This window comes from Anabrus simplex, chromosome 2 (assembly GCF_040414725.1).
Source record: "Anabrus simplex isolate iqAnaSimp1 chromosome 2, ASM4041472v1, whole genome shotgun sequence".
Classification (NCBI taxonomy): Eukaryota; Metazoa; Arthropoda; class Insecta; order Orthoptera; family Tettigoniidae; genus Anabrus; species Anabrus simplex.
In genome coordinates, this window is record NC_090266.1 from 376,152,047 (window position 1) to 376,166,653 (window position 14,607).

Below are 14,607 nucleotides of genomic sequence, written 5' to 3' on the forward strand. Positions count from 1 at the left end.
GCATTTATAGAAGTGAAATATCAATACGTAACTCTTACAATAACGGTAAATATAGACACTTTAATGCACATTATCTACTGAGGAATGTTGTACAATTTTTCTTACCGTATTATATAATAAGTCACGATGGAACCGATAACAACATTAATTAGAAAGAGAAGGTTGCCGTTTTATGGGCATATCTTCTGTATGAATAATGACCGGCTCACAAAGATATTCTGGAATTTTCTAAAACCAAAGGCATCTAGATTGAGATGGTTCCAAGAGTGTGAGAAAGATCTGAGAGAGGTGGGGATTACGGAGGATGAAATCAATGACAGGGATTTTTCAGAAGGATGGTGAAAAGCTATCAGGGTTGTATGGTGGAGACAGAACTTATACCAGAGGAGCGGAAGAAGGCGCTCATCAATGGGCTCAAGAGGTGCTGGCAGGATGTGAAAGCCAGCAGACGAACAAGACAGAGACACTGAAAATGAGATTGGTTGTTAACACGCAGTCCATAGAGGCTCAATTCGAAGAACAAAAAAAGTCACGAGTGTAAAATCCCATATCATTAATGATAAGTTAATTGAAATGGAAAACCAACATTCTGTATTATTAGCAAAGTTGTCCACAAGTTCTGTTGTGTGCTGAAGGTAAGTAAATCCTTCTACAATAACAGCCATGCGATGGGTTCGTACTCAAAGTAAATAAGTTGTAGGAATGTTCCAATTTTTCCCAATTTTTCTCGAAGTCATGTTCATGTCACTTGGTCCTCTTTAGTGTAAAACCATTCAATTTATATGCTATAAACAGAATTGGAAAAATAACGATTTTCCAGTACGGTATGTAGATAGCAATTCTTCTGATGTAAACCCAGTACTCGTGGCTGTCATAGCTCAGTGTCGATTGAGTAAGAAAGCGTTAAAGTGTTATTTTCGTATAATGTACAGATTTAAGCTTAAGTTTTCTTCACGCGTTCCAGAAATCACACGGAACGTAAGAAGATCGCTTGGAGCAAGGAAGAGATTGGTAATTCTTGGTAAAGTAATTTCGACATCATTAGTTTCTTCATCAGTGTGTTGGTAAACGTGAAGAAATACGGAAATATCAACATACTTGTCTCCGCCTTCTTTTGTGTTGATAGGTATGACATCTATCGCTAAACCTCGAGTGATGAATGATATCTCTAGCTGAAAACATTGCGCAACAAAGAAAAATGTCCTCCGAGCGCATCAACTAATATACTATATTGCAGCCGGCCCAAGGATTCACCACATCATCATACGTCAAAAAGAGTCAGGTGGACTGGGTAGTGTACGAGACACAACACCTGGACTCTCCATGAATTCTGGAAAAAAAAAAAAAAGGCTTTAGCTGTAATTGAAGGGTCATTGCTAAATCTTAATCATCACTTATGAAGTTTAATTATCATTTCTTCATTCTTGAGGATTATAGACCGCTTTTTTAACTTTTAGACGTGCAATATGTTAATGCAGTGTGCTGAAGATATGCTCTCTCTGTCTTGAACTTGCCTTCTATAGCATACAAATGTATAGGCCTACTTTTCCCTGCACACCGAGCGAGTTGGCTCTGCGGTACGGACCATGTTGTTGCAATCTTGCAAACGGGAGGTGGTGAATTCGAACTCGCGGACGCTTCCTTCCCAGTCTTAGCCTTTTTCCAATTCCCGCGTCGCTGAAAACTAAATCTACGATAACGTGAGGTTAAGCCACTAACAGCACCGGGCAAGTTGGCTGCGCGGTTCGTGTCACGTAGATTTCTGCTTCCACTCGGGAGATGGTGGGTTCGAAACCTGCTGTCGGCAGTCCTGATGATGGTATTCTCTGGGTTTCCCATTTTCACATCAGGCAAACGAAACGCTGGGGCTGTAGGTTACCTTAATTAACGCCACGGTCGTATCCTAGCCTTAACCTATCCCATCATCGCCGTAAGGCCTGTCTGAGACGGTGCGACGTAAAATAAACAGAAAAACAAACAATAAAATGCCGAAAAACAAGAAAAGGAACTCCTGTACGGTTTGTCTCAGACAACCTCAGATTAGAGGAACCACAATGAGTTTCTTATGGACATTATAAATTATTATTTGGTCATCTGCGGCTGAAGCTTTGATAGATTGAAAAGAATAGTCCTTTGGCCATTCGCCTTTCACTGTCGGCAGCCCTGAAGATGGTTTTCCGTGGTTTCCCATTTTCACAGCAGGCAAATGCTGGGGCTGTACCTTAATTAAGGCCACGGCCGCTTCTTTCCAACTCCTAGGCCTTTCCTACCGCATCGTCGCCATAAGACCTATCTGTGTCGGTGCGACGTAAAGCCACTAGCAATTTTTGTTTTGTTTTGTTATTTGCTTTACGTCGCACCGATACAGATAGGTCTTATGGTGACGATGGGACAGGGAAGGGCTAGGAGTGGGAAGGAAGCGGCCGTGGCCTTAATTAAGGTACAGCCCCAGCATTTGCCTGGTGTGAAAATGGGAAACCACGGCCGACCGAAATCAGATAGTCTCAAGTTCAGTTCCATATAGACTCAAAGTTTGAATTTACAAACCCTGGTAAATATATTTACCCTACAGATTTAAATGAATACGCTCGGGGACATTAGATCATTAAAATGATTATAATATTGCTTAAGGGGTGTGATTTATGGTTATGCAATAATGAAAGGTCAATCGGTCACAGAAACCGACAACACAGATTACTACACAAATCAGGTTTGTTACTTCTATCAACAACACATCGATACTGCTGGGAGTGCAGCTGAACATAACCTTAATTTAAACGAATATCGCACTACATACTGTAAAGTCAATACAAGTAAATTTACTTATGAATTAACACAAATACGTAGTAATGCTACGTGCTGACGCTACTTCTACTGCTGTCGGTTTTAAGGGATTACCAAGTGCCATAAAGGGGATCTTTAAGGTATCAGTATATCTACTGAAACGAGTCTCCCACATTTAAATACTCTTTTGATTCTGCAACTGAATGCAAGCGAATGAGCAAACACAGCTGATTTATCAAACTGTGAGAAACAGGGCTAATCACAGGTTGATAACTCATTAATAGTCAATACGGATCTGATGGGAACCGAAGATGGTCAAGTTCATTAATACTAAACACACCTGTTCACTCAAAAAATAAAATAATTAATTAATGGACAAGAGAAGCAGGCAGAGACCAAAGTGACGATGATCATACTCAGTTTTTAATTGATTTAAAGGTAAAAACTGGAGAGCTAATGGAGGTCACTGAGCTAGTAGCTCATTCATAGAGGATTTCAGACTGAACGCTGAAAGACGTAGCAATCTGTAATGAAGATGTGTCTTTTCTTGCTATTTGTTTTACGTCGCACCGGCACAGTCAGATCTTATGGCGACGTTGGGATTTGACTGGGGAGAAAACGACCGTAGTCTGAATTAATGTACAGCTCCTGCATTTACCTAGAGTGAAAATGGAAAACCACAGAAAACCAGGGCTGCCGACATTGTGGTTTTCGAACCCACTATCTCCCGAATGCAAGCTCACAACTGCATGACCCAAACCGCGTAACTAACTCACTCGGTTTATGCATGTATTTTCGTTCTATGTATTGCATCTACTAACACAAATACAACAATATTATCAAACCAATTGGCTTCGTAGTATGCGCTGGGTAGCTACGGAAGCTTACAATTGAGGTATGTTTCTAGTCTTTGAATGCTGCACTAATAAAAGTATGTTTTCTGTGATGTTGGCGTAAGAAAGAGCTAGGACTAGGAATGTAGCAGGCGTGGCCTTAATTAAGTCACAGGCTGGTGTGAAAAATATAATGCTGTAGAAATTTGGGCTCTCGAACTCGCCATCTCCGAACGAATATAAGCCTACAGCTTCACAACTACACGATCCGGACCACGTACAAAATTCGCACTTTCGTTCAGAATATGGTGGGTTCGAAGCCACCCTGCAGACTAATTTGCGTGGTTTCTCATTTCCACATCAAACAAATGATGGAGCTGTATCTGGGGTTACTGCCATTTATGTCTTAACCCTTGTCCCCTTCCTATCTCAATGTCACCCCAAAACTACCTCTGTTAGAGCGACATTAAGCAGACAGAATAATAATAATAATAATAATAATAATAATAATAATAATAATAATAATAATAATAATAATAATAATAATAATAATAAAACCCGAGCTGAGTGGGGCTCAGATGGTAGAAGCACTGGCCATTTGAGCCCAAGTTGGTAAGTTCGTTTCTAGCTCAGTCCGATGCTATTTGAAAGTGCTTAAATATGCCAGCCTCTGTTAGTGGGGCGTAAGATCAATAGCAATAATAATAATAATAATAATAATAATAATAATAATAATAATAATAATAATAATAATAATAATAATAATAATAATCTATTTGTATTCACGAATATAGCTTGCTGTAACAATTTCTTCATTGTCTACATTTTGTAATACTTACTTTTTAAATGGAAATCTGACAGACAGGATATTCCTGTTCATTCATAGGCACCACACACTTATGCCATAGCAATGTATAACAAGCAATAGCAATTAAATATGCTATATATGAGGTGTGGTCATCATATAAGGCTTGAGGACTTAAAGAGGCGTCGTGCAACCTCCAGCTAACGTAGCCAAAGTCCAAACGTCTTTCACTTTCTAATCACTTGATAATGGATCTTTGTTAGCAACGGTGCGAACCATACTTATTCTACCCTCCCATTTTATTGGCCAAGAGCGTGAAGTTATGCTCTACCAGAAGACTGATTGCTATCTAGCATTCAAGTTGTCCTGATGGCCAGTATACTGAACCACCCCGGCGTGTCAATATTTTCACCAGAAAGAACGCTTTGGATTATACCTTATTTCAAGTATTGAGGAACCTTTCTCAGACCCAGGCTCAGGTAGTTACAACTACACGTACAATCGCAGTCATTAGACATCGCCTGTGTAGTACAGAGGATTAAACCCTTCCTCTTATGTTCAAGTTGCAGGATCTGGACCCGGTAGAATCGGTCGGTTCTTCAGAGTACACAAATGGAATGGATTTTCTAGGGAACCATGTACAGAATATAGTCTCTTTATGATAACCATCAAATAATTTGAGGGACGTTCAACAGCTTTATTATTATCATTATTTTATTATTATTATTATTATTATTATTATTATTATTATTATTATTATATCGGAAGATTGAAGTGTTTTTCACATTTTTACTCTCAATAGACCGACTCTAAAACGTATGGTTTCCAGCCAATCATATTATTATTGCATTCTTAAAAAAAGATGCAGTTAATTACAGCTTCTTCTAATCTGGTTCACCAATGTACGATTACCAACACTGTCAAGTATTTAGGGGGCTGATAATCCCATGGTCTCATCCCTTCAAACATCAGTCACCATCACCACCAAGTGCTGTCTGTAACGGGGAGCGCTCAGCTACGGGAAATTTGCGGCGAAGGGAACAAGGCTAAAATCCCACACTCAGGCTCCATAGAAAAGGCGTCCTGTGCATTCCAGCTTCAACCCTGGGTGGTTACTTGAATGGAACCATTTATTATTCGGTCGGTTCCCCTAGCCCGAATTATTTTCAAATATGGATGTCAGTGTTTATAGACCGCGGTAACACGTGCTATCACGTATATTCTGCAGACTATACACACCTGTAATGAAGCACGGTATTGCTACAAGATACACAAACTACGAGACCTCACTGTGTTGTCTCGCCACTAACTAACTAACCACTTGTCATCTACAGAAGTGAGGAGAAGCCGCGCTAAGGGTAATGCAATACATCGTCTTGATATTTCCTTTCGTATAAAACTACTCTTAATCTGCCTTCTATAACAAATTGATGATTCATCGATGTTGCTTAAAAAGATTTTTCTGAAGCTCAAGGAACTAACATTAATTTGCGTTAAACAGCAGATATTTTAAAATGAATTCTATAGATAAAGTTTGCATTTGCGCCATTCTTTGCACCGAGCGAGTTGGCCGTGCGGTTAGGGGTGCGCAGCTGTGAGCTTGCATTCGGGGCATAGTGGGTTCGAACCCCACTGTCAGCAGCCCTGAAGGTGGTTTTCCGTGCTTTCCCATTTTTACACCAGGCAAATGCTGACGCTGTACCTTAATTAAGGCTACGGCCGCTTCATTCCCACTCCTAGCCCTTTCCTATCTCATCGTCTCCATAAGACCTATCTGTATCGGTGCGACATATAGCAAATTGTAAAAAAGCAATCCTTGCAGGAATGAGTTACATTTTGTAAAAAAAAAAGTTAGTTTAATTTATCGACTTTTCCACAAAACATTCATAGAATTTAACAACTTTTGTAACAATGTTTCAGTCGTGAACATCTCAGTTAAAACGTGTTTTCCATAGGCCAAGGGACAAGTTACCCTTTGCTTGACCCTGAAGTTTTTCAGTGTTGATATTTGTACTGGAACCTGATATATGACAGAAAGATAATAAGTTGTTTTATGGTCGTCTAATTTAAGTAAAAAAAAAAAAAAGTCCGTGTTATCATTGGGCAATTCTTACGATTTCTTAAATAAGGATCATTCGACGTGGTATGATAAGTTATATTTTAAACTTATAAACTCGCTTGCATACTCTATTTTTTGTTTTTAGACAATTAGGTCTTTCGATTGAATGAGAAGCAACTCATTGGCTGATTTCACGAGGTAGGGCTATTTCTTCACAATACGACCACACTTCTACTATTTGATAGGTGATTAACTAAAAACTCACTTTTTTGTTGTTCTCTTCTTTTTTTGCTAGTGGTTTAACGTCGCACAAAACACATGGAAGGTTTTCGGCGAGGGAAGCAGGTGAAAGGGCTAGGATTGGGAAGGTAGTGGTCGTGGACTTAATTAAGGTACAGCCCCAGCATTTTCCTGGTGTGAACATTGGAAAACACGGAAAACCATTTTCAGGGCTACCGACGGTGGGACTCGAACCCGCCAACTCTCGAATGCAAGCTCACTGCACTCACTGTTTAGTGGGAGATAGAACTAAATAATAATCCTGGTCATAAGCTACAGAACATATCAGAATTGTTCTTAAATTTAAGTAAGAGAATTGTGACTCTTGACTGACACTTGAACCACGACCGTCTAGATAAGAAGTTTTTGAGGAGTTCGTACCACTGCAAAACAGTTTAATTCTCAACCACACCAAGCGGAACACCCAAGTCTTTATTGGAAACAGTTCGTAGAGAAACCACCGAATACGACACTGTTACGCAAAGGAGTGTGTCGTGTGAATATACAGCGAGTATAATGTGAAATACGTACCAATGGTCAACGGAAAAGTTGTTCCAAAAGTACCCTAATTCATCCATAGTCTAGAAATGGTACATGTTTACTGTCAGCTATACCCTAACTTCAGTTCTTTAAGGCAGCATATGAGGCTGAATGTAAACATTTTCTTAAATAAAATTTTCACGATAAAAAAACACACAGTGTCGTTTCTCTGTTTTTGGTAATATTGTATGACTGATAAACTGCAATTCAAGACTCTGATAAAGTTTTCAAGTATTGCAGTCTCCATAGTCTCTACCACAACATACCGAGGTAATAACATAAAGCAAATTGATCTCTGGCTGTCACTTCTGTCAACAGCATGCTATTTTGATATCTGTCATTAGCAGTAGCCTAAGCCAATCATTAATAATTCGGGTGCTGTATACATTTCATTTCCCCACAAAATTTCAGGTACATTTTTCCACCTCGTCTCTGCATTAGTGTAGTAATGCGAGGTCTTACCTGGATGACGGCACGGCTCGCAACAGTGCACACACTTTACCAGAGAGCTGGTGGGACTGACCGCACCTGCTCTTTCACCTCTATATATACGTTAGCTGATGCGGCTGGTAGGAGGAGCGGTGTGTCCCTACCACAACAAGAAACAACTCCAAGGTTAATAAGAGCCAACAACACAAGAGTCTTCAAGAATATCACTGTTGAGGTTAGTCAAGTACTGGGCAGATGAGTCCTCTGGAGTAGAGCAATGTTGACCACAGTCAGATAATAGACGAGTCTTCTGGAGTACAGCCGTGTTGACTACAATCAGGCACTAGGCAGATGAAATGGAAATGACGTATGACTTTTAGTGCCGGGAGTGTCCGAGGACATGTTCGGCTCGCCACGTTTTGATCTGACACCCGTAGGCGACCTGCACGTCGTGATGAGGATGACATGATGATGAAGACGTCACGCACACCCAGCTCCCGGACCAGCGAAATTAACCTGACGCTGCCAGGAATCGAACCCGGCACCCCTGTGACTAAAGGCCAGCACGATAACCATTTAGCCATGGAGCTGGACAATTACGACAGTGTTGAGCACAGTCAGACAATAGACAAGGAAGTCTTCTCGATTACAATAATGTTGAGCAGTTAGACAATAGAAAAAATAAGTATTTTGGAGTTCAGTGGTGTTGAGTATAGTTGCATAATAGACATGAAAGTCATCTGGAATAAAGCCGTGTTCAGTATAGTTCGATAATAGACAGAGGAGTCCTCTGGAATACAGCGGTGTACAGTATGGTTAGATAATAGACAGAGGAGTGCTCTGGAGTACAGCGGTGTACAGTCTAGTCAGATAATAGACAGAGGAGTCCTCTGGAGTGCAACGGTGTTCCGCATGGTTAGATAATAGACATAGTAATCCTCTGAAGTACAGCGGTGTTCAGCATAGTTACATAATAGACATATGAGTCCTCTGGGGTACAGCGGTGTTCAGCATAGTTAGATAATAGACATAGGAGTCCTCTGGAATACAGCAGTTTTCAGCAAAGTTAGATAATAGACAGAGGAGTCCTCTGGAGTACAACGGTGTACAGTGTAGTTATATAATAGACAGAGGAGTATTCTGGAGTACAGCGGTGTTCAGCATGGTTAGATAATATACACAGGAGTCCTCTGGAGTACAGCGGTGTTCAGCAAAGTTAGGTAACAGACAGAGGAGTCCTCTGGAGTACAGCAGTGTTCAGCAAAGTTAGTTAATAGACAGAGGAATCCTCTGGAGTACAGCCGTGCTCATCAAAGTTAGAAAATAGACAGAGGAGTCCTCTGGAGTAGAGCGGTGTTCAGCATAGTTAGATAATAGACATAGGAGTCCTCTGGAATACAGCAGTTTTCAGCAAAGTTAGATAATAGACAGAGGAGTCCTCTGGAGTACAACGGTGTACAGTGTAGTTATATAATAGACAGAGGAGTATTCTGGAGTACAGCGGTGTTCAGCATGGTTAGATAATAGACATAGGAGTCCTCTGGAGTACAGCGGTGTTCAGCAAAGTTAGGTAACAGACAGAGGAGTCCTCTGGAGTACAGCAGTGTTCAGCAAAGTTAGTTAATAGACAGAGGAATCCTCTGGAGTACAACGGTGTTCAGCAAAGTTAGATCATAGACATAGGAGTCCTCTGGAATACAGCAGTGTTCAGCAAAGTTAGATAATAGACAGAGGAGTCCTCTGGAGTACAGCGGAAATCAGCATAGTTCGATACTAGACAGAGGAGTCCTCTGGAGTACAGCGATGTTCCTCATGGTTAGATAATAGCCAGAGGAGTCCTCTGGAGTACAGCGGTGTACAGTATAGTTAGATAATAGACAGAGGGGCTCTCTGGAGTACAGTGATGTACAGTATAGTTAGATAATAGACAGAGAGGTTCTCTGGAGTACAGCGATGTAGAGTATAATTAGATAATGGACAGAGGAGTCCTCTGGAGTACAGCGATGTACAGTATAGTTAGATAATAGACAGAGGGGTTCTCTGGAGTACAGCGACGTACAATATAATTAGATAATAGACGGAGGAGTCCTCTGGAGTACAGCGGTGTACAGTATACACTGACTGACAGAGCAAATGCAACACCAAGAAGGAGTGGTCAGAACTTTATGCCAATTGCAGGGTAGACTGACGTCACTGAGGTATGCTCATGATGTGAAATGCGCCGCTGTGCTGCGCACGTAGCGAACGATAAATGGGACACGGCGTTGGCGAATGGCCCACTTCGTACCGTGATTTCTCAGCCGACAGTCATTGTAGAACGTGTTGTCGTGTGCCACATGACACGTGTATAGCTAAGAATGCCAGGCCGCCGTCAACGGAGGCATTTCCAGCGGACAGACGACTTTACGAGGGGTATGGTGATCGGGCTGAGAAGGGCAGGTTGGTCGCTTCGTCAAATCGCAGCCGATACCCATAGGGATGTGTCCACGGTGCAGCGCCTGTGGCGAAGATGGTTGGCGCAGGGACATGTGGCACGTGCGAGGGGTCCAGGCACAGCCCGAGTGACGTCAGCACGCGAGGATCGGCGCATCCGCCGCCAAGCGGTGGCAGCGCCGCACGCCACGTCAACCGCCATTCTTCAGCATGTGCAAGACACCCTGGCTGTTCCAATATCGACCAGAACAATTTCCCGTCGATTGGTTGAAGGAGGCCTGCACTCCCGGCGTCCGCTCAGAAGACTACCATTGACTCCACAGCATAGACGTGCACGCCTGGCATGGTGCCGGGCTAGAGCGACTTGGATGAGGGAATGGCGGAACGTCGTGTTCTCCGATGAGTCACGCTTCTGTTCTGTCAGTGATAGTCACCGCAGACGAGTGTGGCGTCGGCGTGGAGAAAGGTCAAATCCGGCAGTAACTGTGGAGCGCCCTACCGCTAGACAACGCGGCATCATGGTTTGGGGCGCTATTGCGTATGATTCCACGTCACCTCTAGTGCGTATTCAAGGCACGTTAAATGCCCACCGCTACGTGCAGCATGTGCTGCGGCCGGTGGCACTCCCGTACCTTCAGGGGCTGCCCAATGCTCTGTTTCAGCAGGATAATGCCCGCCCACACACTGCTCGCATCTCCCAACAGGCTCTACGAGGTGTACAGATGCTTCCGTGGCCAGCGTACTCTCCGGATCTCTCACCAATCGAACACGTGTGGGATCTCATTGGACGCCGTTTGCAAACTCTGCCCCAGCCTCGTACGGACGACCAACTGTGGCAAATGGTTGACAGAGAATGGAGAACCATCCCTCAGGACACCATCCGCACTCTTATTGACTCTGTACCTCGACGTGTTTCTGCGTGCATCGCCGCTCGCGGTGGTCCTACATCCTACTGAGTCGATGCCGTGCGCATTGTGTAACCTGCATATCGGTTTGAAATAAACATCAATTATTCGTCCGTGCCGTCTCTGTTTTTTTCCCAACTTTCATCCCTTTCGAACCACTCCTCCTTGGTGTTGCATTGTCACTGTCAGTCAGTGTAGTTAGATAATAGACAGAGGGGTTCTCTGGAGTATAGCGGTGTACAGTATAGTTAGATAATAGACAGAGGGGCGCTCTGGAGTACAGCGGTGTACAGTATAGTTAGATAGTAGACAGAGGGGTTCTCTGGAGTACAGCGGTGTACAGTTTAGTTAGATAATAGACAGAGGGGTTCTCTGGAGTGCAGCGGTGTACAGTTTAGTTAGATAATAGACAGAGGGGCTCTCTGGAGTACAGCGGTGTACAGTATAGTTGGATAATAGACAGAGGAGCCCTCTGGAGTACAGCGGTGTTCACTATAGTTAGATAATAAAGAGAGGAATGCTTTGGAGAACAGCGGTAAGAGGATTGCCATCCGATTTAAGATAGAATTTCGTTATATTTATTCCCAAGAAAGCAGGCGCTGACAAGTGTGAAAACTATCGCACCATTAGTTTACTATCTCATGCGTGCAGGAATTAAAATGAGAGGGATCGTTGTTATAAACAAGTTATTGAAAGAAATCGTGGAATTCATATGCAAAGTGATGTTTTGAATATGTCTAATTTTGTACAGTGTCTTCCACTCAAGTTAGAAATTGAAACAGAAGAGTGAATGCGACCAGATATTCCCGTGTTCATATGCAGACTGGTGTAAAATCATCCACGTACTTTCATTTTCCCTTTATATTCTAGTATTCAATCACAGCGGCTACTGGCTACTCCCACGCACTTCGCTAATACACTGTGACTTGTGAGAGTAACTAATCCACAATACGTGGGAAGACGTATAAATAGTTTTCCTTTCCATTTCGATGGCACTTTGAGCATACACTTGCACCTCCTGGAAACTGTACCCAAAGTTGTTTGATAATTTTCTTCAGTTCCTATCTCTGATAATCGGATTTCGAGTTATCTAAGCTTCCGGTTTGCGTTCTTTTAAAATGCCGGAAAAACCAACTCGCATTCACTCAAATATAGGCTATTTGAGAAGTATATGATGAATCAAATTGATCAGTTTTATATTTCAATACATGGTATATGACATGACTGGCTTTAGCTTGGTATAAAGGGACTTCACTGGTGTCTCCAGCATAACTGGATGAAATGAAAATCCACAGTCTAGTTCCAGTCATTCAACGGGGTCAGGAATGGAATGAATGAGGCCCCCATCTAGCGACGAGGATAGGAATCGTGCCTGCTGCCGAAGCCTGTCGCACTCCTCTGGGGCAGTGATTAATGACTGACAGATGAAATGAAATTATATTGGAGAGTGTTGCTGGAATGAAATATGACAAGGAAAACCGGAGTACCCGAGAAAAACCCGTCCCGCCTCCGCTGTTGTCCAGCATAAATCTAACATGGGGTGATCGGGATTTGAACCACGGAACCGAGCCGTGAGAGGCCGGCGCTCTGCCGTCTGAGCCACGGAGGCTTCTCGAGCATAACTGGTTACAGGTTATTATTATTATTATTATTATTATTATTATTATTATTATTATTATTATTATTATTATTATTATTATTATTATTATTACGTTTCAGATGTTAAGGAAAATTCATATTTCTTTCCTGGGGTCATTTTACCCGAAATGTGAAAAATAAGTATGAATGATGAGTCCCTGACCCCGTTTAAACAATTTTATGTTTCATATAAGTGCATATTTCGGCCATATTTATTGCTTTGGCAATATTTTGTTCATTTTAATGATGTAAGGTTATATTTTTGTTTGGATTGAGGCATCTTTTTTTTTAACAAGGTACATCTGCGTAGATTTTCAAACACAGGATTTCAAAATACTGTAGAAGGGGTATGATGAATCAAATTGATTAGTTTTACATTTCAAAACATGCTATATGACATGACTGGCTGATACTGAATATCATATGTCTATTGTCTCTTCAGTATCATAGGACTGATTCTCACTCTGTTTTCTTAAAAGGAAAAAAAGGAAACTGAGTATTTCCATGCTTTCTGGTATTTGTCGGCATGCGTATGTACAGCATCTCTTTCTCGGAATCGGAAGCCCCTCTGCCTATTATCTAACTATACTGTACACCGTTGTACTCCAGAGGACTCCTCTGTCTAGTATCGAACTATGCTGAACTCCGCTGTACTCCAGAGGACTCCTCTATGATACTGAATATTAGGCAGTACCATATGGCTGATAAAACAGGCATGAGGGAGTTTTTAATAAGTAACTATGATCGGTGGAAAACGGTAAATAAAAATGTAATGGGACTCTGGGATGGGATTAAAGCAATTGTTGAGGAATGTGAAAATAGGTTTGTACCATTAAAGGTGGTAAGGAATGGTAAAGATACACTATATTATAACAGGGAAGTAAAGAGACTAAGGAGGTGCAGGCTGAAAAGAAATAGATTTGTAAATGGCTGTGGAAGTAAGGAGAAATTGAAGGAACTTACTAGGAAATTGAATCTAGCAAAGAAGTCAGCTAAGGATAAGATGATGGCAAGCATAATTGGTGGCCATACTAATTTTAGTGAAAAATGGAAGAGTATGTACAGGTACTTTAAGGCAGAAACAGGTTCCAAGAAGGACATTCCAGGAATACTTAATGAACAAGGAGTGTGTGTATGCGAGGATCTTCAAAAGGCAGAAGTATTCTGTCAGCAGTATGTAACGATTGTTGGTTACAAGGATAATGTCCAGATAGTGGAGGTGACTAATACTAAAGAAATATTAAAATTTACCTATGATAACAATGACATTTACAGTAAGACACAAAAGTTGAAAACTAGAAAAGCAGCTGGAATTGATAAGGTTTCGGGGGTTATACTAAAGACAATGGGCTGGGATATAGTACCATATCTGAAGTAGTTATTTGATTATTGTTTGCATGAAGGAACTTTACCAAATGAATGGAGAGTTGCTATAGTAGTCCCTGTATATAAAAGAAAGGGTGATAGACATAAAGCTGAAAATTACAGGCCAGTAAGTTTGACATGCATTGTATGTAAGCTTTGGCAAAGCATTCTTTCTGATTATATAAGACATGTTTGCGTAATTAATAACTGTTTTGATAGCAGGCAGGTTGGGTTTAGGAAAGGTTATTCCACTGAAGCCCAACTTGTAGGATTCCAGCAAGATATAGCAGATATCCTGGATTCAAGAGGTCAATTGGACTGTATCGCGATTGACCTGTCTAAGGCATTTGATAGGGTAGATCATGGGAGACTACTGGCAAAAATGAGTGCAATTGGACTTTACAAAATATTGACTGAATGGGAGGCTCTGTTTCTAGAAAATAGAACTCAGAGAATTTGAGTAGGTCAAGCTTTATCTGTCCCTGTAATAATTAAGAGGGGAATTCCACAAAGCAGTATTACTGGAACTTTATGTTT

At 41.6% G+C, this 14,607-nt stretch overlaps 1 protein-coding gene across 1 annotated transcript in view; it reads right to left on the minus strand.

The window, feature by feature from the left end:
* LOC136864149 (very long chain fatty acid elongase AAEL008004) overlaps positions 1-7,806 on the minus strand; it is a 288,445-nt gene extending 280,639 nt beyond the window's left edge. Inside the window, exon 1 of the mRNA XM_067140791.2 lies at positions 7,763-7,806. The gene's annotated coding sequence lies outside the window, so the exon portion shown is untranslated. The remainder of the gene's footprint in view (positions 1-7,762) is intronic.
* Between the last annotated feature and the right edge of the window lie 6,801 nt (positions 7,807-14,607).